Here is a 25893-nt window from a genome sequence, read left to right on the forward strand (position 1 = left end):
AAATCTTTTATGTAGTAGCGTCCGTGAGGAATGATCAAGGTAACTTAGTGACAATTTATAAACTCATTTTTGTTTGATTAATCACTTTTATTTAGTTCAATTATGATTGTACTTGGCTGGCCCCTCCTACGTAGAATTCCTGGCTCCACCGCATACTGTATATAAAGGCCCTGTTCGCTTGTTATAATCCGTACTTTTCAGCTTGTTTTTTCATCTGGAACAATGTTTTTCTCTCACAACAAATCAGCCGAAACAATGTTTCGGCTTGTTTTTTCAGCGAAGCGAACGGGGCCAAAGTATGTTGTTGAATGTTGTCACACTGGATATAAGAAACAAAGTGAGCAAAGTTTTAATCACTTTTGGCAAGTGCAGCGTGCAGAAGTGGAGGAGATGAGAATCCTACTATTCTGTATACTGATGAATGATCATAATAAAGAGGTATCTACGCGAGATGGAATAATCAAGCCAGGGAAAAAGTGATTATTCGTTTACGTCATTATTTGGTCTAGAAGAATGTATCTATCCATGATGACTAGGGCTCAAAGCATAACGGAATTTCCAGTGGAGTGTAATAAGCAACGGAATATGTACATACGATGCAATTGATATATACATGGATTGCGATTTGCATGCCAGTCTTGTGCTCCATCCAGAAATTAAAGGGAGTTGCAACGTTTCAGGTGCCTGAATTTTCAGTCACAACCAAGAACCAGCTACTGTTATAAAAGGATAATTCATAACTTCTTTCTATATATAGTCCAGCAATGACAAAATTACATTAGCGACCTCAGATATAAGAGAAGTGAAAATTAAAAGTATAATTTGAATTGAAAATCAGCAGGCCATCTACAAAGATATGGATAGAGGGTTGGAGGGAGGTCATACAAAGGGAATATTATGAATGCAAGCCCTGGTGTCCAGTGCCCGAACGAGCAACCGTTGAATTGAACCGTTCTGGGCAACTTGATATAAGTTCACGTGGTCGGATCCTACTAGTACTATCCAGTTTATCCAAGCACCTATTTCTGGGCCAAATTGTGACCAGCAGAAAAGAAGGGTTTGATGTTGGCACTGGTCCCGATCGGAGTTGCAGAAACTGGCATGCCCCAACCTGCAGATTGTGCATAGTAACCCATCGGAAATTGTGCTTGTGCATAACAACATTGGAATCCTTTGTTGGGCTGGGCAGCTATATTAATAGACCGTGATGATATTATGATAACAATTTGCTAGCAGCAATGCATTGATCAAAGGCCAAGGCGCAGGACGTGAACGTCTGCTGCTCTCAGCTTGCAACACCCAGACGCCCGGGGCCAGACCACCTTATTCACATCTACACTGCCGCGCACGCACGGCTGATCGAATCCGGCCGGCGATGTCGTGTCGTGTCATCCATCACACGACGCGGCAGCAGATGGTGACGCCGTCGGCGACGGCGAGCTGGCAGACCTCGACGCTCGGGTCCGCCGCGAGGCGAGCGTTGAGGTCGCGAACGGCGGCGGAGAAGCGGCGGTCCAGGTCCGACATCGGCGCGTCGGGCGGCAGCGCCACGGTGCCGTCCCACAGCGTGTTGTCGTACACGATGGCGCCGCCGAGGCGCACCAGGCGGAGCAGCTGCTCATGGTACCGCACGTAGTTGGGCTTGTCGGCGTACACGAACACGAAGTCGAAGGCGCCGTGGTTGGCGTCGTCGGCGAGTGTTCATGTAGCGATGGTGGGGGAGCACAACATATAAGGCGAGAGAAGCCCCCACCTATCAGGCTAGTCTTTTGGGTTGAGTAAGCCCAAGGCCTTATATGTTGTTAGTTTCGGCGGACCTGGGACCTGTGGGACCGCAGGCTCATGGTAACGAGCCGGGCCGGCTGTAAGTCAGCTCCAAGATCAAGATCGTGAACTCGGTGGTCACCACCGGTTCCAACAATTGGTATCATGAGCCCATGGTCAGAAAAAGTTAAACCCGATAAAAAAAATCTCGAGCGATTGTTGGGGTTTAGTCCCACATCATGTAGCGATGGTGGGGGAGCACAACATATAAGGTGGGGGAGGCTAGTCTTTTGGGTTAAGTAAGGCCTAAGGCCTTATATGTTGTAGCTCCGGTGGACCTGGGACCTGTGGGAGCGCAGGCTCGTAACGAGCCGGGCCGGCTACAAGCCAGCTCCAAGATCGAGAACTCGGTGGTCACCACCGGTTCCAACAATTGGTATCAGAGCCGGTACCCGTGGTCAGAAAAGCTAAACCCGATAAAAAAATCTCGAGCGTCACATATGGCGGGGATACCCCGATGTGTGACTAAGGGGGAGATTGTTGGGGTTTAGTCCCACATCGTGTAGCGATGGTGGGGGAGCACAACATATAAGGCGGGAGAACCCTCACCTATTAGGCTAGTCTTTTGGGTTGAGTAAGCCCAAGGCCTTATATGTTGTCAGCTCTGGTGGACCTGGGACCTGTGGGAGCGTAGGCTCGTGGTAACGAGCCAGGCCGGCTGCAAGCCAGCTCCAAGATCATGAACTCGGTGGTCACCACCGGGTCCAACAATTGGTATATGAGACCATGGTCAGAAAAACTAAACCCGATAAAAAAATCTCAAGCGTCATAGGGGGCACCCCGATGTGTGACTAAGGGGGAGATTGTTGGGGTTTAGTCCCATATCGTGTAGCGATGGTGGGGGAGCACACCATATAAGGCGGGAGAACCCTCACCTATCAGGCTAGTCTTTTGGGTTGGGAAGGCCCAAGGCCTTATATGTTGTAGCTCCGGTGGACCTGGGACCTGTGGGAGTGCAGGCTCGTAACGAGCTGGGCCGGCTACAAGCCAGCTCCAAGATCGAGAACTCGGTGGTCACCACTGGTTCCAACAGCGAGCAGCGTGTCCAGGCGCTCCAGCGCGGGGTCTCATGGAAGTCCACCTTGTGCACCACCCCGGCCTTCTCGATGAAGGGGCGACCGAGCTCATAGTACTCGCGGCTCACGTCCATGGCGACCACCTTCCCATCATCGGGCAGCACCAGCGCCATGGCCAGCAGTGAGCAGCCGGTGAATATGCCCACCTCGATGGCGTTCCTGGCGCCGCTCAGCTTGATCAGCATCCGCAGCAGCTGCGCCTCGTCCGGGGGCATCGCCATGTACCTCGTGCGATGTGCGATCGCACTCACACACACAGGTTACAGTCTTACAGAGCGAGAAGAAGAGCAGGAGCTCTGCATAAGGTTAGGAATCATGGTGTACCTTTCAGTGTAACCGTAGATCTAGGTAGGGCTCCTTACCTTAGCATAGTTGGGCCGCAGCAACGTAGACGTCAAGCTCGCCCTAGATGCCGCCTCACGGACGCCGGTGCTAGACATGGCGGTGAGGAGGCGAGGTGGCGATCCAGTGGACCAATGAAGACCCTACAGAGGCGACGGCGGTGTGGTGGGGCATCCTGTCGCTGGCAGCACACTGTAGATCGAATTAGGGTTACTATCGGTGGGATCATGGCGGCTCAGACCAACCTCGTTACTCGAGCCGTGATCTCCACCTATCTTTATATGTGCTGTGCGACAGGGACCCACCAACCTATTAGGGTTGGACGCCCCCGATCAGGATGCAGAGGCAAAGGCCCAATAGGCTGTTGGGCCTATTGGTGGAGATCAACTAACATTCTCCCCCTTGATCTCATTCCATCTTTCAATTTCATATCATTTACTTTTGTTCATTCCATTACAGATTAGCGCATAGAGCATGTCTCATCGTCATGGTCCATTGCCGATAGATTTAACAGCTACAACACACTACTCTTTTCTGAAATAGATACTTATCTTTATGCCTTCTTTTGTCCAAGAATTTTAGGCTTTCCCTTAAACCCATGCTAGCTACATGTTCTCTAAACACCATGTATGGCGTTATCTGGTCGGCGTTGACGACGAACACCTGGCGGGCGGTGAGTTGTTGGTGAAGGCGACCTTGGAGGTGATTCTGAGATCGGATCTGCTGTCGTAGGGGCTGGTGTAGCAGTGATAAATCATCGTCGTGGACCGGCATGGATCTCCACGAGATTGATGACGAGAACACGTTGTTGATTTGAGGTCCATCTGGCTCGCCATGGATCAAGCGCACACCCCTACTTGGCGTGCCAACTGTCGACAGAATATGCTCGGCAGTCCACCGAGGGGTATCCCGCAATGGTAGATTTGTCGGTGGGGGTGCGCGTGATCAGGAACCGGATAGTGACACAAGGCGTAGAGACGGCGATTTAGATAGGTTCGGGCCGTAATACCCTACGTCCTGTGTCTTTGGTGTATTGTATTGAATACATGATGATTCGATCTGATAGATCCTATCCGCTATGGGACCCCTACCTCTCCTTATATACTCTGGAGGAGGTAGGGTTATAAGTAAAGTAGCCTATTTGGTATTATATAATGTCTTACGGTGCACGACGAGCAGCGCCGTGCACGCCTTGATCTTGTGGCCTGGGCCACCTCCGATGGTGTGGCCCATGTCTTAGGGGCCATACCCCCACACTTCCCTTTCTCTCTCTTCACTCGATCATTCTTCCTCAGCGCAACCAGCAGTGACCAAGAGCAAGCGAAGGCGGTGGAGCGACCATGGCGCCGTCGTCGACCCCCTTATCGGCGCGCGTGCTCCCCAACGGGTGAGCACGCCGCCGTCGAGCGGCCTGGCCGCGGTGCCCCCTTGACCGAGCCCGGCGAGCAGCTGCCCCTGGCTCGGCCCTTCTTCTCCCGCGCTGGCGAAGGGTGATCCCAACGCACGGTGAGGTAGGTCCGTTCCCCCTTTCCCCTTCTGTAGGGTCGAGATGGCAGACTAGAGGGGGGGGGGTGAATAGTCCTTTCTAAAATTAATCGCGTCGGCTAACCGAAGCAAGTGCGAAATTAGAACTATCGGTCTAGCCAAGACTACACCCTTCTATCTATGTTCTCTAGCACCTTCCAAAGATACTAATTAAGCAACAAAGGTGCTAGGCTAGCTAGAGCTCACCTAACCAATTCTAGGAGCAAGGTCATACAAACCTATGCCACTAGTACTTTATACAACAAGGGAGCTCCTACACATGCTAGTAAGCAAAAGCACAAAGCCAACTAAGCTCACTAGCAATGCTCAATAACAAGGCAACCAATGCCAAATTAGGGAGCACAAATACTTAGCTACACAAACTAAGCAAAGTGACTAACAAGGTTACACAAATCTAATTAGCCACGTAAGGGAGCTACTTCTATGCTACACAAGCAAGAAGGTAACTAGTAAGCTACACAAGCTAACTAGTTACAAGAGCAACTATACAAGCACAATATATATGAAAGTAATTACAAGCTTGTGTAACGAGGATGCAAACCAACGGGAAGAACAAGGTTGACACGATGACTTTTCTCCCGAGGTTCACGTGCTTGCCAATACGCTACGTCCCCATTGTGTCGACCGCTCACTTGGTGGTTCGACGGCTAATTGGCATCACCCGCCAAGCCCGCACATCGAGCACCACAAGAACCTACCCCGAAAGTGAGGGTAGCTCAATAACACGCTCAACTAGAGTTGCTCTTCACGGCTCCTGCGGGGCGAGCATAATGCCCCTCACAAAGCTCTTCTCCAGAGCACCGTACAAGCTTCTTACGGGCTTCAACAGAGACCACCACCAAGCCATCTAGAAGGTGGCAACCTCCAAGAGTAACAAGCACCACCGGCTTGCAACTCGATCACCTAGTGCCACTCGATGCAACCTCACGATGCAATCGCTCTCTCACATAATCGAATGATCACTATCAAATATATATGAGATGGAGGGCTCTCAAACACTACTACACAAGCCACCAAGGCTCTAGTGTGCTCAGCTACCGGCCCAAGGCCGACCATGGCTTCTATTTATAACCCCACGAACAAATAGAGTCGTTACCCCTTCACTAGGCAAAAGTTAGGACGACCGGACGCTTTGGTCTGATCGATCGGATGCTGGACCTCAGCGTCTGGTTGTGCGATGCACACCACGTGTCCCCTACTTCAAATATTGTTCACTCGATCTCAACGGTCATCTGTCGACTGGACGCAGCAACTTGAACTGACCGGACGCAGCAACCCCAGCGTCCGGTCGTTTCCTGTAAGGTACCAGACATGACTGGACGTGTCCAGTCGATCATGATCGGACGCAGCACCAGCGTCTGGTCACTCTCTGGCCTTTCTGCTCTTTCTATGTCACCACACGTCACCCTGACCGAATGCACATAGTCAGCGTCCGGTCGATAACCGATGCCTGCACGCTGTCTGTCATCACTGATCAGACGCTGGAATCTTGCGTCCAGTCACCATGTGACCAGCGTCCAGTGCACTCTATGAGACCCTATCTTTTCTGTCTAGTGCGTCGGTGACACCGTCGGACTGTCCGCACTCTACAGGAGGACACTCCACCGATGGAGTTTCAAACCCTTCTCACCTCCATTCCATCGCCGAGTTGATCCACATCAACTCCAACTTCATCTCCTTTATAAATATGCCAACACCACCAAGTGTACACCACCATGTGTATGTGTGTTAGCATTTTCACAATCATTTCCCAAAGGATTAGCCACTCAACTTGCCACGCCACTCGATCCTAGCGACGATGCAAAGTTAGATCACTCGAGTGGCACTAGATGACCGATATGCAAACAAGTTTGCCCCTCTTAATAGTATGGCCATCTATCCTAAACCTGGTCATCAACTTCTCTACACACCTATGACCGGTGAAATGAAATGCCCTAGGTTATACCTTTGCTTTGCGCATTCCATTCCATCTCCTCTAATGTCGATGCAACACATGCACCAACATGATCAACAATGATATGATCCACTTCATATCATCATGTGATCATATTGGTTCATCAATCTTGACTTCACTTGCTTTTCACCGTTGCCTTCGTCCATCGGTGCCAAGTCTTGCTCAAGCTTCACCGCCACGCGGTCCATCGCTCCAAAGCCTCCGACTTGCCCTTCACGCTTGCAACCGGTCCATCAAGCCAAGTCTTGTCTTGATCTTCTCCACCTTGATCACATGACTCAATGTCATGTCTCATGTGTAATGAGCTCCTTCATCATCACATGTGTGAGCTTTGCAACATCTCCAAGCCATTTTCACCTTCATGGCATATGTTGCTCACACATATGTACCTGTGGACTAATCACCTGTATATCTCACATAAACACAATTAGTCCACCTAGGTTTTCACTCAATTACCAAAACCACACAAGGACCTTTCACCTTCTCCAATTTGGTTTTCTTTTCTCTTATCTGAACCGGTGATAGGGATTAGGGTTTTGAATGTTCGTCTTCTTTCTTTGGATTTCTTCTCTAGTTCTCTTTTGGTGCTTAGATTGAACCGATTTGGGATGAGGATTCATTCTAGGGTTAGGGTTTTGCTTTTCTTTTGATTTCTTTTCTTTCCGGAGTTCATCCGAATCGAGATCTAGGGTTAGGGTTTCGCTTTTCTTTTGATTTCTTTTCTTTTCTATTTATACCGAATCTTTCTCTTCCCCTTCTTCATGCGAGTTAGGGTTAGGGTTCGGTTGAACCCTATTCGTGTTTTCTTTTGGTTTGATTCGAGATCTCCAATTCAGGTTTTCTTTTGGTTTGATTCGAGATCTGCGAGATTATCCCCTTTCCCTCTTCCCCTTCTTTTCTTTTGAATCTGCTTCTTTCTACGGATTCAACCGATTAGGGTCCTAGGGTTAGGGTTTCGGGAACCACTGTTCTTCTTTCCTTTTACTCCTTTCCTCAGATCCGAACTAGATCTATCCTGTTCTTACCGTGCGCCGGTGAGAACAGCGGTGCGGCATCTTTTCCCCGCGTGGTGGCAGTGATGACCGGGGTTCTAGTGACGTCCGCCACCCCCGGTCCCTTTTCTCTTTGCTTTTACCCGGTTAGGGTTAGGGTTACACACTGACAACCTGGCTCTGGTACCATTGTTAGGAATCATGGTGTACCTTTCTATGTAACCATAGATCCGGGTAAGGCTCCTCGCCTTAGCGTAGTTGGGCCATAGCAACATAGACGCCAAGTTCACCCTGGATGCCGCCTCGCGGACGCCGGTGCTTGGCACGGTGGTGAGGAGGCAAGGTGGCGATCCAGTGGACCGATGGAGACCCTGCAGAGGCGATGGCGGTGTGGTGGGGCATCCCGTCGCTGGCAGCACACTGTAGATTGGATTAGGGTTACTATCGGTGGGATCATGGCGGCTTAGACCAACCTCGTTACTCGAGCCGTGATCCCCACCTATCTTTATATGTGCTATGCGACAAGGGCCCACCAACCTATTAGGGTTGGGCGCCCCCGATCAGGGCACAGAGGCAAAGGCCTAATAGGCCATTGGACCTATTGGTAGAGATCAACTAACACATAAAAGCTGTGTTGGCGGCCGGGGCAGCACGTACGTACCGCTCGTGCTTGTCCGTGAGGAGGCGCAGCTCACGCATGCACTCCGGCTCGTTCGGCAGCACCATCATGTCCAGGATGTACTACATGCACGCACGCACGGCGATCAGCCGTCGGCGACGACGTTAGTGCCATGATCATTCGGTCAGCGACCTTAATTGTACTGGTTGTCGGCTTGTCACGTGATTACATTACCTTGTACAGGGCTTGACTCTTGAGCAGTGTCTTGTTGCTGCTGTCGATGTTGCTGTGGACATCCGAGATGCTGCCGCCACCGCCGGTCGCCATGCCAAGATCCATCGCCGCCTACCCCAGCTATACCCTGCCCTGCTAACCCAATGCCTTGCAGCCTTGCTGTCAATGCTGTGTATATATATATAACCTTATCACCGTCGATAGGAATGGTGTGCTGGATGCCACAATCCCCTTGGCTCCCATTTTAATATCTTGGTCTCTTTGGGTGCGCTCTACACGCCCTACTCCATATCGATAATGATGATTTCTCCATTAGAAAAAGGGTAATGATGCCTCGAACTTGGACGTGTTTCCTTGCTAGGCCTGGGCGTTCATTTAGACTGAACCGAACTGATCAGTTCCTCGTTTTTTATGAAACTTCGGTTACCAGAAATCGTGAACTGATCGGTTACTTAGAAATGTCAAGACCGAGGAATTCGGTCTCGGGTAGTTCGGTTTCGGTCCCGGTCATGACCGAACTCCGACCCTTTTTGTTTCCAGCCAATTCACACATTCGAATCAAGAACAACACACAAAGAGGACCAAATCAGCACAAAACAACAAAAAATTAGTGAGGCATGTATGTAGTCTCTGCATGGACGAATCACTTTCAAGCCAAATCACAGCACATATCAACAAAAAAGAAGCACTTGAAGGAGATCTGGCCGCATCGTCCTCGACTCCTTGTTGTCAATGTTGTGTGTATAATTATATATAAAACCTTACCGTCGTCGATAGAAATGGTGTGCTGGATGCCACAAACTTCTTGGCTCAAATTTTAAAAGCTTGGTCTCTTTGGGTGCTCGCTACACACCCTACTCCACTAGTCCTCTATGTATAGATAATGATGATTTCTCCATTAGAAAAAGGGTAAGAATGCTTCGAACTTGGACGTGTTTGGTAGCGCTTCGTGAGCAGCTTCACATGAACGCCAACCAAACGCCCTCCGGCTGCTCCGTTTCAGTGGAGATTCCCCACGAATCACGTTGAGAGAAGCAAAGAGAGAGAGGAGAAGCTAAAAATAATTTACCCTGTTCGCTTAATCGTATCAGTCATGATACAGTGTTTTTCTCTCACAACAAAACAACATCAATCGCCTTATAAGCCACAGAAACGATCAAGCGAATAGGAAGAATAGCTTTGCCCGGCAATCTCTTGATAACTTATAGGTCTGGCCAGCAGGAGATGCTCGATTTGCCCTGACGAGGCAAGGCCGGCGTGGCGTAGCGCAACGGCGATGCAGGCCGGGAGAGGAGCTCTGGCCACATAGGGCCACACCTGCTCGTAGATCAGTAGCGATGTGAACATCGATGCATCAGGCACGTTGAATCCTAGGCGTGCTCTTCTTGACCTCCGGTGTGGGGCTCGTGCTCTTCTTGGCCTTTGGTGCGGGGCTCCTCCTCTGCGTGGCCGTGTGGGAGGGAATAAAAGATGGAGAGAGAGAGAAGGAAAAAAGGTACGATGGACATTTTACTCTTTTCAACAGCTAGGAGAAGCTGTTTTACATAATATTTTTCTAACAAGTAAAGCTAAAGCTAAAAAAAAAACTATTCATCGGAGAAGCTAGAGCTGGAGCTATTTTAGTTGGAGCTAAAGCTCTACCAAACACGTCCATAATATGTTCATGTTCTAAAAAAGCACAAGACCATGTTTGTTATTCCCTGGACTCATTGAAAGCCCACATAGATATTTTTGGACATGTTGGTAGTATCTGATTCTTTTTTTCTTAATGATGAGGGGTGGGGGTTGTAGATACCTGAACTTGCACATATGATTTGCCGTCCTAGGTGCCAAATAAAGAAATTCAAAATTGAATTGTTGGTACAACGACTATATATGTAAGTGAATTCACAATCTAGATACCACCAAAAGGAAATATTGTGAATTCAAATTTGAATGCAAAGGAGAAATTTATAGCCGACTAATGACTACACCCAACATCTTTTTGGTACACTAAGCAAAGTTTAGAAGGTAATTCTGAATCAATGGATGTTTCATAAGCACACGTGTCCCGCTGTCAGCGAGCAAGCACGTTGAGCCTTCCTTAAACTTTTTATAGCTGACTTAACCCTTCCACTCCTTTTAGAAGATGGGGGAGAAACCTTTTATCTAAACTTTTTTCAGATTTTTAATCTGAAAATTACGCAAATTTGAAAAAATATGGAATTTTTTTAAAACCACTTTGCTATGACTTTAATCAAACCCCAGATGGGCTCTTCCCCGTATAGCGCCGGCCAAAGAACAGGGTCCCCATGGGATCAAGTCCAGGAGACCTACAACTAAAAAACAATATCGTTAAACCTTGAGCACCCCGTGTAAAATCGATAACTAAACCTAGGTGGGTGAACCATAACCCAACCAATTGAGCCTGATCGATGTTTTGGTTGGGGACAGTGGCGGATGCACGATGTGGGACAAGGGGGGGCTAAAACAATGGAGATGTTGATTTGCATGAAGATTTAATGGTGAAATCAAGCTTTTGCTACAGTGATTAGGCTTGAAATCAAGTCATTAGGGGGGGCTGGAGCCCCCCCAGCCCCCCCTTTGGATCCGCCGCTGGTTGGGGACACGTATCCCAGCTTTATCGGACGATCTAAGATGAACATGGATTTTTTTTTGTCCTTGAGGGCACATGCTCGCCTACTACTGCATCATTGGATGTGCACTGAGTTGCGTGCACAGTAGGAGCTCTCAAGGGCAAATTTTAATTTCTCGACTATCTAATAAAGGAGGTTTATTTTCAAACTCAATGAATATACGTTTTTTTTCCAGAAATGCTATACAACACACGTGTGTTTTAGCATAAAAAACACATGTATTTTCTTCCTCTCTTCCTCTCTCTTTTCAACTGTCTCCGAAACGCATATACACATGCGTACTGACATGGCATGCCACTGTACCTCCTTCGTACACTAATTGATCGATCTGGCCCCGCCTTCATGTCTGCAGCTAGCAGCACCGCTCCGTTCCGTCAGCGTTGTTGGCTTGGCGTGATCTCCGCATCTGACATTCTGATTTGGGCAGCTCGGCGGATGTGTCGGCAATCCGGTCTGGTGTATTATTATTATTAGTCACTAACGGACGTGATTTGTCCTCTTGTCCTTGCATAGAAAAAAATTATTTCTTGTGATCTATGGATCTGTGATTTTATGATTTGTGATTGTCTAGAGGTAGAAGAAGGTTGAGGTAAAAGGAAGATGGAGGTTGTTGGATCTTAATTCTATAGTGTAAAAAAAATCATATGTTAAAACTGTTTAAAACACATGGTTGTTGGGTAGACAGACTCTATTATGGTGTAAATCGAAGTTTAAACCATCAGCTAATTGCCGGACTACAACAGCAAGGGAATCAAATTTATCATTAGATGGCTCAATTTCACCTACCCTTGCTGTAGCAAAATCGTTGTTGTCGTGCATCCTAGGCGGGGCCCTGGTAGTAAAGATCAAGTATCAGCCTTGGTGGAGCAATCACCGATTAGATTCAGGCTACAGGATCGGTTATCGCTTCGAAGGCAGACAGACGACCGGATGAGGAGGAGTCACCAGTCCGGGAAGAACTGAATCGTCCACAGGTGAAACACGCAGAACTGCAGAAGCCTTTCATCTCCACCTGAGGTTCCCATCACGCGAAGTCACAGATGCAGCCCAATAGGCCCAAGCCCGGTAATGCTTCTCTCCTCCTTTTCTTCTTCGTCTTCCTCCGATCCGTCCTCGAGAAAGAAAGAGAGGCAGAAGCTCGGGCAGTCGAGGGGGATGGGGAGCACGCCGGCGAAAACAACAGCTGGGCTGTGTCCGGCTCCTTCCTTCTTTTCTTCTCCTCTGTTCCATGGGCCACCAACGATCCGGCCCAATAACGACCCATATGAGTTTCTTTGCAGCCCGATCGCCCCGTTCAAAGAAATCCACCTCTTCGGGCATATGGCGTCGTTCCTAATAATATTATAAGGTAATCCTATTTAGTTTTGCACCGTACCGCCGCGGGAGAAGAATTGTAACGCATAGGAGCCAATAAAACTACCCAAGGGCAACCGATGCAACTCATACATTTCTCGGCCTTTTGTCTGAGATGAAGTGTAAGTGTAGTATCTGATCTTATCAGTTTGTGATATATTGAACTTACTTTTTGCGGGGAAGGAATCACAACAGAGGCTAGAAATATACATGCTTCACTCCGATCCGTTTGTTCATTTGCCCGAATCAGTGAGAATCGTTGCCGGGTTCGGATTGAGGGGCGTGGGGTGGTGGACGTGGTATATATGGTATCCCCATGGGTGGGTTTGGCGTGCCGACCATACCACGATGTTCATGTCCTCGATGATGATCACAGGTGGGGGAGGAGGTGCTGCAAAAAAAAAAAATCATTTAAATGTAATGTATATAACCACTAGCTAGCTAGCAGTTTGTTTGCAAAGAAGCAAGAAGATATATTGTGTGTTAAGAAAATGTACGTTACTACCTGGAGGAGCTTGTTCTTGTCGATTCTTCCCAAAACAGCAACATGTGCGAATACGCTCAAAGAGGCCGCCGCCGCTGCCTGAAATTTGAATGTATAATAATTTAATATACTCATAGTTTGAAACCTCTACCGCCGTTGCCTCCCTGTCGTCGTGAGTACCCATCCCTATCCATGGAATGAAGATAGGATAGGCAGGATTATATAGGAAAGAAAAATCTTGTTCAACTCGACGAGATTCTCGCTCCATCTGGGTAGATTTGTGTGTAGTAGTGAGTGGTAGCACAGCACACTCCGCCGCCTCGATCCGGCAACGACGAGGGCGAACGAGCAGCCGGCAGCGACAACTTTTATATATAGTGGTATGTACTAGTGATTGGCGCGCGAGTGATGCCCGCAGTTCTATATCTGAGAAATGGAATAATGTCTGCAAAGAATAAATATGACAGGTTCTACCTGGTTAATGGAATAGAGGCACTTGTTCCCATTATTCGGTCCACAGTTAGCCCAACAACACGGTAACACGTACACTGAATAGAAGGCTTAACTTCTAAAACAGTTGCGACATGTTCAAATACTGTATATAGATTACATGATACAGAGGATGTCCAAATAGAGAGTCCTACGCCAGGACCCTAGATGTCCAAATAGTACATAATTTTACACGAATCAGTCATAGGATAGAACACCAAGGAGGTATAGTCTCTGAGATGGCACAACACAACATAGCGCACATAGCAAAAGTCAAAGTAGCAGATGATCAGACATAGCTCTTAAGGAAAGTGGCATCAGCTTCTGAGGTTGCTCTGATGTTTAGTGCTGCTAATGAAGTTTCCAGCTTCGATCCGACTCAGAGTTGTGGGCTGGAGAACAATCTATTTAAATCATCAAAATAAAGGTCAATGCCTGTTATGTCATTGCAAGCATGGTTTAAGAACTATTTAGCTGCGCGTGATAACATTTTAATTTAATGAAACTGACTCTCAGTGGGGGATTTCATTTCATTCTTTCCAAAGACAAGCTGGAGCAGTTAATGTATGCTGGAGCAGTTAATGTATGCAAGACGTTGTGATCCAATATGCCATGTAAACTATGTGCCTCAGTAAAATTATTTTTGAACTAAATTATATCAGAACAAATGCATTCGATCTCCTGTATATACTTAACAAGGCTTCACATGTCAAGGAAGCTTCACACAAGCACCAGGTTCACACACTAAGCATTCAAACGTGTGAGATCACAAGCAGCACCTCTACAGATTCACACTGTATGCAAGTGATAAGAAAATGGACAGACACAACAAAGTTCCAGTTAAGGATCATAGACTCAGGTTCTACAATAGTCTCAGGTTCAGATACAGTAGTCCCAGGTTCAGAACTGAAATTAACTAAACAGAACTGAGATTAACTAAAGATGACTCATGACCAACTATTCTCCTGCACAAATGTACTCACAGGTGCACAGAAGCATCAGGTTCACACCAAAAAAACTCACACATGCCGGGTGACTATTGTCCTGCACAGAGGCATTGCTACAAATGGATTTTTATGCACCACTCTACATAAAGATTCAGCTCAAAAAATGGATGTGGCAACCTACCAACACTATTTCTCAATTAATCATCCACCCTGATGCTAGCCACAATTCAAAACAGGTTCAGTAGTTTACTGCATGATTTCCTACATCCATGTAGTAGTTGGTTCAGTAATTTAAGAATACAATAAACAGAGTAGAGCAGATCTGTAAAATAGAAAAAAACAGTGCAAATTCAGTACTTTCAATTTTTTGTTGTTTTCTGCATGCTGTTCATTGATCTAAAACAGCTGAAATTTGTTTCAGTTATTTGCAAATCTGTAAAAAAATTCAACTTGATACGAGCTGATCTAACACATATCAAAAACTTCCCTCCAATAAACATACATTCAATCTCACAAGATTTGGGGATTTCTATCTTACTCATACAGGAAAAGACATGCTATAAGCATCAATAAATGGACATGCAAACAGAAAAGACAGTTTAATTTTGCACTTTAATTTGGGGATTAATCTCGCACTTTAATTTTGCAAACAGAAAAGACATGTTGTAAGCATCACCAAATGGATTAGTATTGTTTCACATGTATGATGTATATGAATCTGTAGCCATGACAGTTTGAAGACAAGGAGATGAAAATCATCATGGAGCAAATAAGAATTAGGCACCATCAGTAACACATGATACAACCAAGGTAATAAGCAAGGGCTAGCTTATATATGGCTAAACATATATGAGGGTCAGTTTAATTTAAAAAGAAAAAAGGCAAAAGGGGAGGGATTGTATTTGTGCAGAAGCTTAAACAAACCTGGAAGATAGAAAAGTCCTTTGCTCCCCCAGGTGTTTCATCTGCACAAGGCCTGTGCACATTGAGCTGTAGAAACAAATCATTAAATCCATTGCAATAATAGAGAAAGTAAACCCATGGTACTAAGTGACATGAATAAGGACATCAATAATATATAGTTCTGAAGCCAAGCTAAGAACAAAAAAAAAATGATTAAAATATTAAGTGTGACATAATATTTGCGTGCGACCATGCACGGGTGATAACTTTGCAGTTTTATTTGTCAAATGGAACCTTGAGTGTAAAAAATATTTGACATAAAACAATTCAAATACACACCACTCCACGGTTATGGAATCCGGTACCTTCGATAGTTGGGATACCCATGTTCCAAGTATGATAGCTATAACTCTATCTTTGTTAATAGCTGAGAAAACAGAGCCAGATGGTAAGATTGCTAAGCAAGCATTCCAGATGAAGTCTCAGACTCGGACAAATAAAAAATACATATTTTCAAAAGTGAAGGACTCGTGGATGTGCATGAAAACCAAACTCCCAGACAATAATAAAGACATAGCTGAAGATGTTTCACAAAAAAGATAATTGAAAATTGTAAACTCATCTTCATTTCTTAGAACATGCAAGTACCTAGAACAAATGGCAGGAATCGGCTTACCATATAGCCATCACCGGTGCTGCCCCCTATCCTCGTGTGCCACTCCCATTTCAAAATAGCCGTATGTATTTAGGAACATTTTTATCAGTAAGAAAACTGAACTACTTTTTTACAGCCTACTTATCCTCTCAGGTTGTAGGCATAAACCTAAACCAACATTTAGCTGGTTGGCGAAAAAAGCCAAAAGCACAGTTGTTGGTAAAACATAACCATGTCAAGCACATTCCAGTCTTTTGCATCACTAAAAAATGGAGGTGTCTGTGCAAGTTCTTTACCTGCCCATTGACTGCATACTCTTATCTTCTTTACCCTCGTCTTCTTTCCTACTCATAATAATAATTATTCAGTAAGCATTTAGGTCTCTAAGGGCCATATCAGCAAAAATAATAACATGAAACCTCCGAAATAAAGTTCTAGATTCACATTTATAGGTTTATGAAATGAATGTGATCAATATATCAACAACATCACCAAACAAAAATTGTAGGCCCTAGAACTACCAGCCTGTTCGCTTGGCTGTGGCTTGTCGTAAACGATCGTAAATTTTCAGCCGGAACAGTATTTCTCTCTCACATAAATCAGCCAGCAGTACTTCTTCACGAACCAACAACGATACGAACCAGCCAACCGAACAGGCTTACATTGATAGGGACTGCGACAAACTAAATGCGCTCAAGTTTCAGTGTAGGTACTGTGAGCTCTAAAATAAAGAAAAACCCAAAAGAAATTGCCGAGAAGCATGCCATAGAATGCATTGAATTCATTTTTCCAGCGCGAGGCCTCCCCATCTCCACTAGATCCAGCTGCATGGGCTCCACCGATGGCCGGTGCGCCGGCTGGACGGTGGCACGCGTCCGCAAGTTGGCCCCCGCTGCCCCCCGCAGGTGGACGCCGTCGTGGTTGCCACCCCAACGTGGCTTCGTCCCGCAGGTTCGCCTCTCCTGGCGCGCCGCGCTGGCGGGGCGCCGGCGCACCTGGCCTGCTGCGCAGCGCCGCGCGTGGGCCCCGATGGTGGGCGCCCTCGGCCATGGAGCCGCGCGCCGCCGCTTCCCCCGTGGTGCCCCTTCCCGCCGCTCCGCGTGTGCTCCACCAAACCCTAGCTACCTGCGCCGCCGCTGCTTCCCCCGCGCTGCCCCTTCCCGCCACTCCGCGTGTGCTCGACCAAACCCTAGCTGCCTGTGCTCGCCGGCCATGCCCCTGGCCAGGGGTAGGTGCGAGCGCGCCGCTGCGAGCAGGCCTGCTGGCCGCCGTCGCCGCTGCACGCCGTGGGCGCGGACCGCGGGAGAGGTGGCCGCGGAAAGACTGCTGCCCGGCCGCTGTACACGTAAAGGTTCGCTCCCTCTCTTGCTTCCCTCCCCTTCCCTTGCCGGCTTCGGTGACAGATGGCCGGATCCGTCGGCTGCATGGTTGCATTTCTCCGCTCCCCGTTCAATCTATGTAGTGAATCGGGTGCTAAAAATTCCCTTTATCTTCTTTCGTACCTTGCTGGCGCGCGTGATGAACTAGTGAACGTTAAAGACGAAGATGATGGGAACGAAGGCTCCTCGATCGTACTGCGACGTACTAGGTGTGCTGCTGGGTGATGAGGCGGAGCTCACGCAGGCTCTGGTGCTCCCGTGGGTACACCATCGTGTTGAGCATGTACCGAGGAAAGAGAGATGTCATCAGGCCCTTCAGCTATAACTATTTTTAACATTTTTGTATAAGTAACTATAACTATAGATACAGACATAGTTATATATTGCGTGTATACATATCTAAAAAAATGATTTTTTAAACAAAAACTCAGATATATATACCTTATTATAATTATAGAACAAAAAAATTAGATGAGCCTTCAGATATGCCTTTAAACAAATGGCAATGCACATATTTTAAAATTCAAACTATAGGGTCTTCTTCATCTTCAAGAGTTTCCAAAACCCACTCTAAACTCTATGTAGTGAATCGGGTGTCAAAAAATTCTCTTTATCTCCTTTCTACCTTGCTGGCGCGCGTGAGGGCGCGCGTGATGAACCAGTGAACGTTAAAGACGAAGATGATGGGAACGAAGGCTCCTCGATCGTACTGCGACGTACTAGGTGTGCTACTGGGTGATGAGGCGGAGCTCGCGCAGGCTTTCCTGCTCCCGTGGGTACACCATCGTGTTGAGCATGTACTGAGGAAAAAGAGATGTCATCAGGCCCATCAGCTATAACTATTTTTAACATTTTTGTATAAGTAACTATAACTATAGATACAGACATAGTTATATATTGCATGTATACATATCTAAAAAAATGATTTTTAAACAAAAACTCAGATATATATACCTTATTATAATTATAGAACAAAAAAATTAGATGAGCCTTCAGATATGCCTTTAAACAAATGGCAATGCACATATTTTAAAATTCAAACTATAGGGTCTTCTTCATCTTCAAGAGTTTCCAAAACCCACTCTAAACTTGATTTTTTGGCAAGGTTGGAAAAAAACTGCTCTCCAAAATAAAACTCTTTGTTATTTCAATTCTCAATCCTTAAAAAAAGCCAGTCACATGGAAATATACACGCTCGTATGCCGACCAACTCACAGTCACAGGGACGCACCGAGTAACATGGCCATCACTATGTATGTAACCTCTTTTCCTTGTAGCAGCGCAGAAGAATTTTGAATCAACAAACTCGGGCTGGATGTCATACAGGAAACTTGAGATGGTTGCCCAGACACCTTTGTACCTCGACAACATAGCTAGATTAGCCTAGCTAACAATGGTTGATAGATATAAAATTGACCTTGTGCTGCATTATATTGATTCTATCTAGTCTAAAACTGCATGGACAGCATAAGAGTATCAAATCTATCTATCTAACAGACAAACACACAAGGAATTCTCAATTTCGTTTAGTGGCATGTCATCCATCTCCCTCCAGCCTGCATTCTAATCACTTATAGCATCTCCAAGAGTTCCAAAAACATGCTCTAATCTAGGATTTTTTAGTAAGATTGAAAAAAATCATCTTCAACAACTCCCAATACCACCTTCTAATCTTTTAGGAGTTGGAAAAAACGAGCCGCCGGCGCGTAAAGTTACGCACGATGCGCGTGCGCGTATCCTCCTCGCGCTAGTCCCTGCGACAATTCGCCGGGACCAACTCAACAACTCCGGCGTCGTGCCTCACAGGCTCACGGCGTCGACGTGCACTGCATTGCAGGCCTCATCAAGGTTTCTGGTACCGTACCGTAGTTCTGGGAGCAGGCGTGGTTCCAGGAGCTCCCCGGCGGGCTGCTGGACGCGCTGCCGGCGGAGGAGGTGATGCGGTGCAAGACGGAGGATGACTGTGCACGGCTCTGCGGCGGCTGCGCCAGGCTGACGGCGCCCAAGGCGGCGCTGCTAGACTGGGCGGTGAACCTCATGGCGGACAGGGCGCAGGAGGAGAAGCCCAACAGGATGGGCACACGCAACTTGCTCATGGCGCTCGGGCACGCTGTGCAGCACATGAACTTCCTCAACATGCTCGTCGAGAGAGCGCTGAAGCACCACCACCAGCCATCCTTGTCTTCTTCTGCCTCCTCTGTCCTCGTCAAAGCAGCTCCTGTCACCAACTGATCAATGACGATGGCCATCAATGGATGATCCAAGTTCGAAGAGATGCTCAGTGGTCATGACGATGTTGATCGATCGCCAGATTAAGTAGTAGCAAGGCGACGATCGACGAAGGGCTTGTTCTGAGGAAGAAGATGATCAAATTTTATTTTTTAAAGTGAAATATTAGGTACTATTAAAGATGGTCTTCTTTTTTTCTCCTAATATATTTTTGGGGGTTGAAAAACATAGAGTTTTTAAGGAGAAAAATTTAGGATACTGTTGGAGATGCTCTTATGACAGACAACGTAGGGAGAGGATAAATAAAAAACAAAACGTTCAACAAACCTATTTGGTCATAGACAACTGTAGAACCACATAACTAACCTCTCTGAACGTGTACTGCCATCTCTGAAAGTAGGAATTCTCAACTTCGTTTTGTGGCATCCATCTTTGAACGTTCCTAGCTGAGGGTATGTATTTTTGGCAAAGAGCAGAAGAGATGCCAATTCCCATCACGGCATTGCTAACGAGCCTAAATCTCCAAGGTCCTGCCTACTATACCCAAAACCACTACTACTGGTTTACACGTATGGCAGGTTTTTCTAGTGGCTGAAATATTCTACATCTTTTATACGTGGATGAAACATCTAACTTCAGATTTGGCCAAACCAGCACTAAACATCACCAATTCACCATATACACTCTGATGCCCATCCATGCATGCAAAATTTAGGGTGAATTTAATCCATTCTCTCTGAACCATTCTGCTGCTACCTACCCAATCCTTGCTCTTATCAAGTCAAATAGTTTTCTTAAGCACAAGCGTTGATTCAGATCTCACGAGGAGGAAGTGCAAAGAACCTAGATCAAGATTCAATATATCTCATCCAGGCCGGGCGGTGAGAGCTTGAGCGGCGAGAGCCTCCACCCTCCTTCCACCGCCGGTGGCCACTCCGGCCCCGGCGTCCACCATCACAGCTTCTTCCTAACCCCTCAACCTCCCCTTCCCCTCCGATCGTCGGCAACCTATCTGGTGATGATGTCCGTCTGCGCATCCTCCAGCTCAGTCCCTTGTGCAACCTTCCCTGCCGCCTCTTGCTCTGGTTCATAAGATCTCGACTGGTCTTACCTAAGGTGAGGACGCTCTCCATCCCTGTGGAAGGCTCCACCAGGTCCCTCTGGTGACAGCCATGGATTTCTCCAAGCTCGACTTTGCTGCGGGAGAAGCTTTCAGCAAGAAAATCTTCAATCTCTTCAAGTGCGGTGTTTCCTCAGATACATCACCAGCAAGCGAGGGCTTTTCCTTGCTGGTGTCTTTTAGCAGGAACAGATTCAGGCTTACTGAAGATTCAGTCAATACCTGTCTACAATCTGTGCTGGGTGGCAGGGCACAGCTGTTCAAAGCTGATCAGATGGAGGATCAAATCTTCAAATTCAGGGTCTCTTCGCGACAAGTGGGATTTCTCATCTGCGAGCTTGGATCTCGTTCTTGCGAATGGTTCAATTTGGCTTTCTTTCTTTATAATGATGATGGTTTTCTCAAAGCTCTTTCCTTTGCTAAGAGAGACTCTGGTCCCTCCTTCAATTGGGAATCCCCTAAGTACAAGGGTTCAAAAGCTTCTTATGCTTATGTTGTCAAGAACAATCATGCGGCAGCATGCTCTGATCGTCCCTTCAGTCAAAGGTCTCCTCCACTCTCAGGAGCCAACGCTATACCTGTTGGTAAATCTAGAGGTAATATAATCTCTGGCTCCTCCTCAGGACGTTCAGTTTTTTCAAGACTGGTTTTCCCCCAAAAATCAGTGTTCTCTCGGCTTAGCTATACGTCTCCTGAGCCGGCCCCAAGCCGTTTGTCTTTCAATTTAAAAAACTGGCAACAAGTCAAAGATCCGGGGCAGAAAGGTGTATCCTTCTCGAGGATCGACTCTGTAGCCGGGGCTGACCTCCACTGTAAAAGGTGCCTCATGTCCAATCACAATACGGTGGCATGTGTCAACCCGATCAAGTGCTGGCGGTGTAACCAAGACGGGCACATATCCAAGGGTTGTGCCTCTTTCCACGAGAACAAAAAGTTTCAAGCCCTCTGTACGCAGCCGCCAAACTGTAACTTCTCCTCGCTTATCCCAACCGGCGCTTGGCCTTCTGAGGCTGGACGCCATTGGTTCAGGGACACTGTAAGGCCCATTCCGCATAGCCCACAACAAGGCCCGGCTAACGAGTCACCTTTTACTGCTGGCCGCAACGTCCCAACAGTCACCACCCCTTCGGCTACCTTGCTCTCCCCTTTTCCCCCAACAACTTCCCCCAAAATAAAAAAACCCCAGTTCACCACTGTTGCGAAGGAGGTTGGCGCCGACGACCACCAACCAGAACCAGAAGCAATGGCGTTCTTGAACATCAACCCAGCACCGATGATGTTCCCAGGTTTCCATAGAGTCTTGGTTCAAGGAAGGCCTAGGTTTGCAAGGGTGGTCCCTCCAAGAACTCTGTCGGCAAATGAGGACCTTGCGATCGTCACCATCACTAACCCTCCTCCGGGTGAGATTCCTTTTGCCGACTCTAGAGAGCTTATCCTGGGGTTGATAGAGGGGCACTATGAGTTGCGGGTCACGGAGATTCAGCGGAGCCCGTTTGCTAGAGCCCGAGCTTTTGTCCGGTTAGGATGTGTGACCGACAGGGATGCCCTAGTCCACCGGAGCCCACATCAGTTCCAAGGCTTCAACATTGAGGTGGTACCGCACAACAGAGGACCCAATGCACAAAGAGTACTCTTCAACAGAGAATGTTGGCTCATGCTCATCGATTACCCGGTGGATGCTCGCTCCATTGATGAAATCAGAGACACTATCAAGTCCTTTGGCAGGCTCATTTGTTGGCAAAAGGACAATGTTCTGTCAAGGGTGGTTGTCAAGGCACGAGTCACTGATTTAGAGGATATCCTGCACTACCTGGTTCTATCCGAAGGGGATGACTTTGAAGGAGTCTCCACCACTGTGCAGGTAGAAATCATGCACCAAAATTTGCTTGGTGGAGGCCTACAAGATGAAGACATTCCACCACCTGGGGTAGACGGGGACTTTTACTTCCCTGGCATTGGTCCAGCACAGCCTCAATAGGAACCTCACCAACAGATCTAGGGTCAGGCTAACCAGCCCAACTTAATCCCTGACCTTAATGATTTCCTCATTGAGGCCGACAACAATGCACAACAAGATGAAAATCAGAACAATGATGAGGGCCCAGTTGATGCTGCTGAGGAAGAGGCCCAACAAGATTTCCTAGATTTGGAGCTCAGTCTGTCGGCACCTGTGGCATCAAAAGCAGATTCCTCATCCACAAGTGGGAACAGCTCGAAGATGCAAGCCAATGTTGTCACAAGTCCGCAGAAGGAACATGGGCAGCCAGAAAATCAGCCAGACATAGCAGAAGAAGCAATGAGCAATGCTGGCATAGTCCAAGAATTGCAGCATGACCCTGTCATTCAACCAACAATACATGAAGTCGGGGGGAACTTTATCATTGGGGACAACTTCTCTCCCGACTTCTTGCTAGCTGCCAACCTCCACAACCTAGGATTCAATGTGGACCTGAACCAGCCTCTGGAGGCTCAGATGGGGGTCAATCTGCCAAACCCCATGAACATTGATGAACAGCCCTTGGATCTGCATCAAGACCATCCAATGGGGCCCAATGATCAGAACTCCACTGAACCAGTGCCTGCTCCCCTCAGCTCAAACAGGCTTCAAATCAACATGGCCACATGGAACAACCCGCAGGCTGACCCAGGATGGATGGTGCATTCCTATAAAGCCCCTGCAGATGTCTACAGGCTATGGGCCAAACACTTCTCCATGACAGATGGGACCAGACAGGTGATTGACATCCCCACTAACTGGGCTTCTTTTTTCACACAAAAGCTTCTATCACCTGCATATTTTGATTGGGCAAAAAATTTCCTGGCATCTAGAGCATGGAATTTCATTATTTCATCCAGAAACTCTTCAACATTGATTTCTTTTGCCTTACCATTTGTATGCCCACCAAATGCTGAAATACAGTGTGTTTCATCCCCAAACGACTTTGAAGATGGGGACAAGGGACACACTCAACACACTAGGGATGCTGCCAAAAAATGGCCCATGATTGAGACAGAAGCCAGAAGAAGCCCGAGACTGAGGGAGAAAAAGGGTGGATTCAAGCACCAAACTTGTCTCAGTAAGAACTGCTTAGCTTGTGCAGCCACTCCTCCAACTATTCCCAGTGCTCTCATTAAATCCATCAGCTCTGACTTGTGTAAAATAAACTCAGACATGGCAGACAAACAAGGTAGCTCCAAGTCCCCAATTGGAGCCAAGAAAAGAGCAAAGGCCAAAGGGAGCATGGAAGGTCCCCAACCCCATGAGGTGCCCAAAAAATCAAAGAAATGAAGGCTCCCAGGGACAATGAAGTTTAATTCTTTTGTTATCTATGGATACGTGCTGTTCTAGACAATCAGTCTGTTGGGCCGGTGGTTTCTTTTTCTGTATGTTGAACATGTTTATGTCCTACACTTTGCGCCCCACATGCAATGTGGTGAATGGGAACAAATGGTCCCGAACTTGGTGGCTTTCAGAAACGATTTGCTCCTATATGGTCGTCATAAGCTCTCCTATGTTTCCCAGTTCCTTTATTCTGATGAGCTGTGTGAACCCCGTTTTTTGGTACTCTTTGGCCATTTCTTTCTGGGGTATTAGCCACACAAATATTCTTTTAACAATATGAATCAGAACAACAATAACAGGTCCTGGAGGATTTTGTCCTGGAATATCAGGGGAATCAACGCTCAGAGCAAATGGGAGGCAATTCGGAGCAAAATAAAAGAGTCTCAGTGCGACATCATCTGCTTACAGGAGACAAAAAGAGAGGTGTTTGATGTACAATATGTTAAGAAATTATGTCCCCCGACAATGTCAGGATTCACTTATCTCCCGTCCAATGGTAACTCGGGAGGGAGCCTAATTGTCTGGAAGGAATCTAAATTCGAAGGGGAAATGATCTTCCTGAATGAGTATGCGTAGTCGGTCAACCTAACCTGTAAAGTATCGGGCTAGTCTTGGATTCTCACAAATATTTACGCCCCGTGCACTCCGAAGGGGAAAATGCAGTTCCTCAATTGGTTTGACAACATAGATATGCCTGATGACCTTCTCTGGATGGTGGTAGGGGACTTTAATCTGCTTCGCAAGCCACAAGACAGAAACAAGCCGGAAGGAAGCATACAGGAAATGCTTTTATTTAACGCTGCAATTAGTAAGCTAAGGTTAGAAGAACTGCCACTAAGGGGTGGTCAGTATACATGGACCAACAAACAGCATGATCCATTGCTGGAAAGGCTGGACTGGTTCTTCACTTCAGCCTCCTGGACAACGTCCTTTCCAAACACTTTTGTCTCAGCCCTATCAAGAGATATCTCAGATCATACTCCATGTCTTATAACCGCTTCCACCAAAGTGCCGAAACCACATATCTTTAGATTTGAAAATTACTGGCTAGAGCATGATCATTTTACGCCTGTCTTACAACATGCCTGGAACTTACCCACCCAACACACTGACAGTGCTAAAATAGTGACAGCTCGGTTCAAGAATCTAAGACGTGTTCTTAAGGAATGGCAAAAGCAACTACCAAACCTGGCATCTACCATTCAGATTTGCAAAGATTTGATCTTATTCCTGGATGTCTTGGAGGAAGACAGAGATCTGAGCATTCATGAGTGGGAACTCAGGCAACTTTTGACCCAGCACTTGCAATCTCTCCTGCACCATCAAAATATCTACTGGAAACAAAGAGGAAATATCAAATGGGTCAAGCTAGGGGATGAATGCACCCAGTTTTTTCATGCCAATGCTTCCGTAAGAAATCGGTTAAACTCAATAACCTCCCTGACAGATCAAGCAGGAACAGCTCTGTATGATCATGAGGCAAAGGCTGCCCTTTTGTGGGAAAGCTTCAAAGACAGATTAGGAACTTTAGACTACTCCCATATGTACTTTGATCTTCAGAACCTCCTTCAAATAGACCTGGACTTGGAATGGTTACACAGCCCAATAACGAAGGAGGACATAGACAGGGTAATTCATGAACTTCCAAATAACAAGTCTCCAGGACCTGATGGTTTCAATGGAGAATTCATCAAAAAATGTTGGGGAATAATATGTTAGGATTTCTACAAGCTCTGTGAAGACTTCCAAGAAGGGAACATCTGTCTTAA

At 46.9% G+C, this 25893-nt stretch overlaps 1 long non-coding RNA gene and 1 pseudogene across 2 annotated transcripts; both read right to left on the reverse strand.

Annotated features, from left to right (window-relative positions):
* Nucleotides 1-1395: 1395 nt before the first annotated feature.
* LOC136476846 (tricin synthase 1-like) lies at nt 1396-8679 on the reverse strand (annotated as a pseudogene).
* A 5046-nt stretch (nt 8680-13725) lies between these two features.
* On the reverse strand, nt 13726-16176 carry LOC136476847 (uncharacterized). 2 transcript variants are annotated; one of them, XR_010763758.1, is made up of 3 exons: nt 16075-16176; nt 15420-15485; nt 13726-13952 (listed from the first exon to the last, which is right to left on the reverse strand). It is a non-coding gene; the product is annotated as an uncharacterized lncRNA (long non-coding RNA). The 2 variants fall into 2 exon arrangements; XR_010763759.1 differs by lacking the exon at nt 16075-16176 and adding an exon at nt 15764-15826.
* Between the last annotated feature and the right edge of the window lie 9717 nt (nt 16177-25893).

The sequence above is a fragment of the Miscanthus floridulus genome, chromosome 8 (genome assembly GCF_019320115.1).
Source record: "Miscanthus floridulus cultivar M001 chromosome 8, ASM1932011v1, whole genome shotgun sequence".
NCBI classification, from domain to species: domain Eukaryota; kingdom Viridiplantae; phylum Streptophyta; class Magnoliopsida; order Poales; family Poaceae; genus Miscanthus; species Miscanthus floridulus.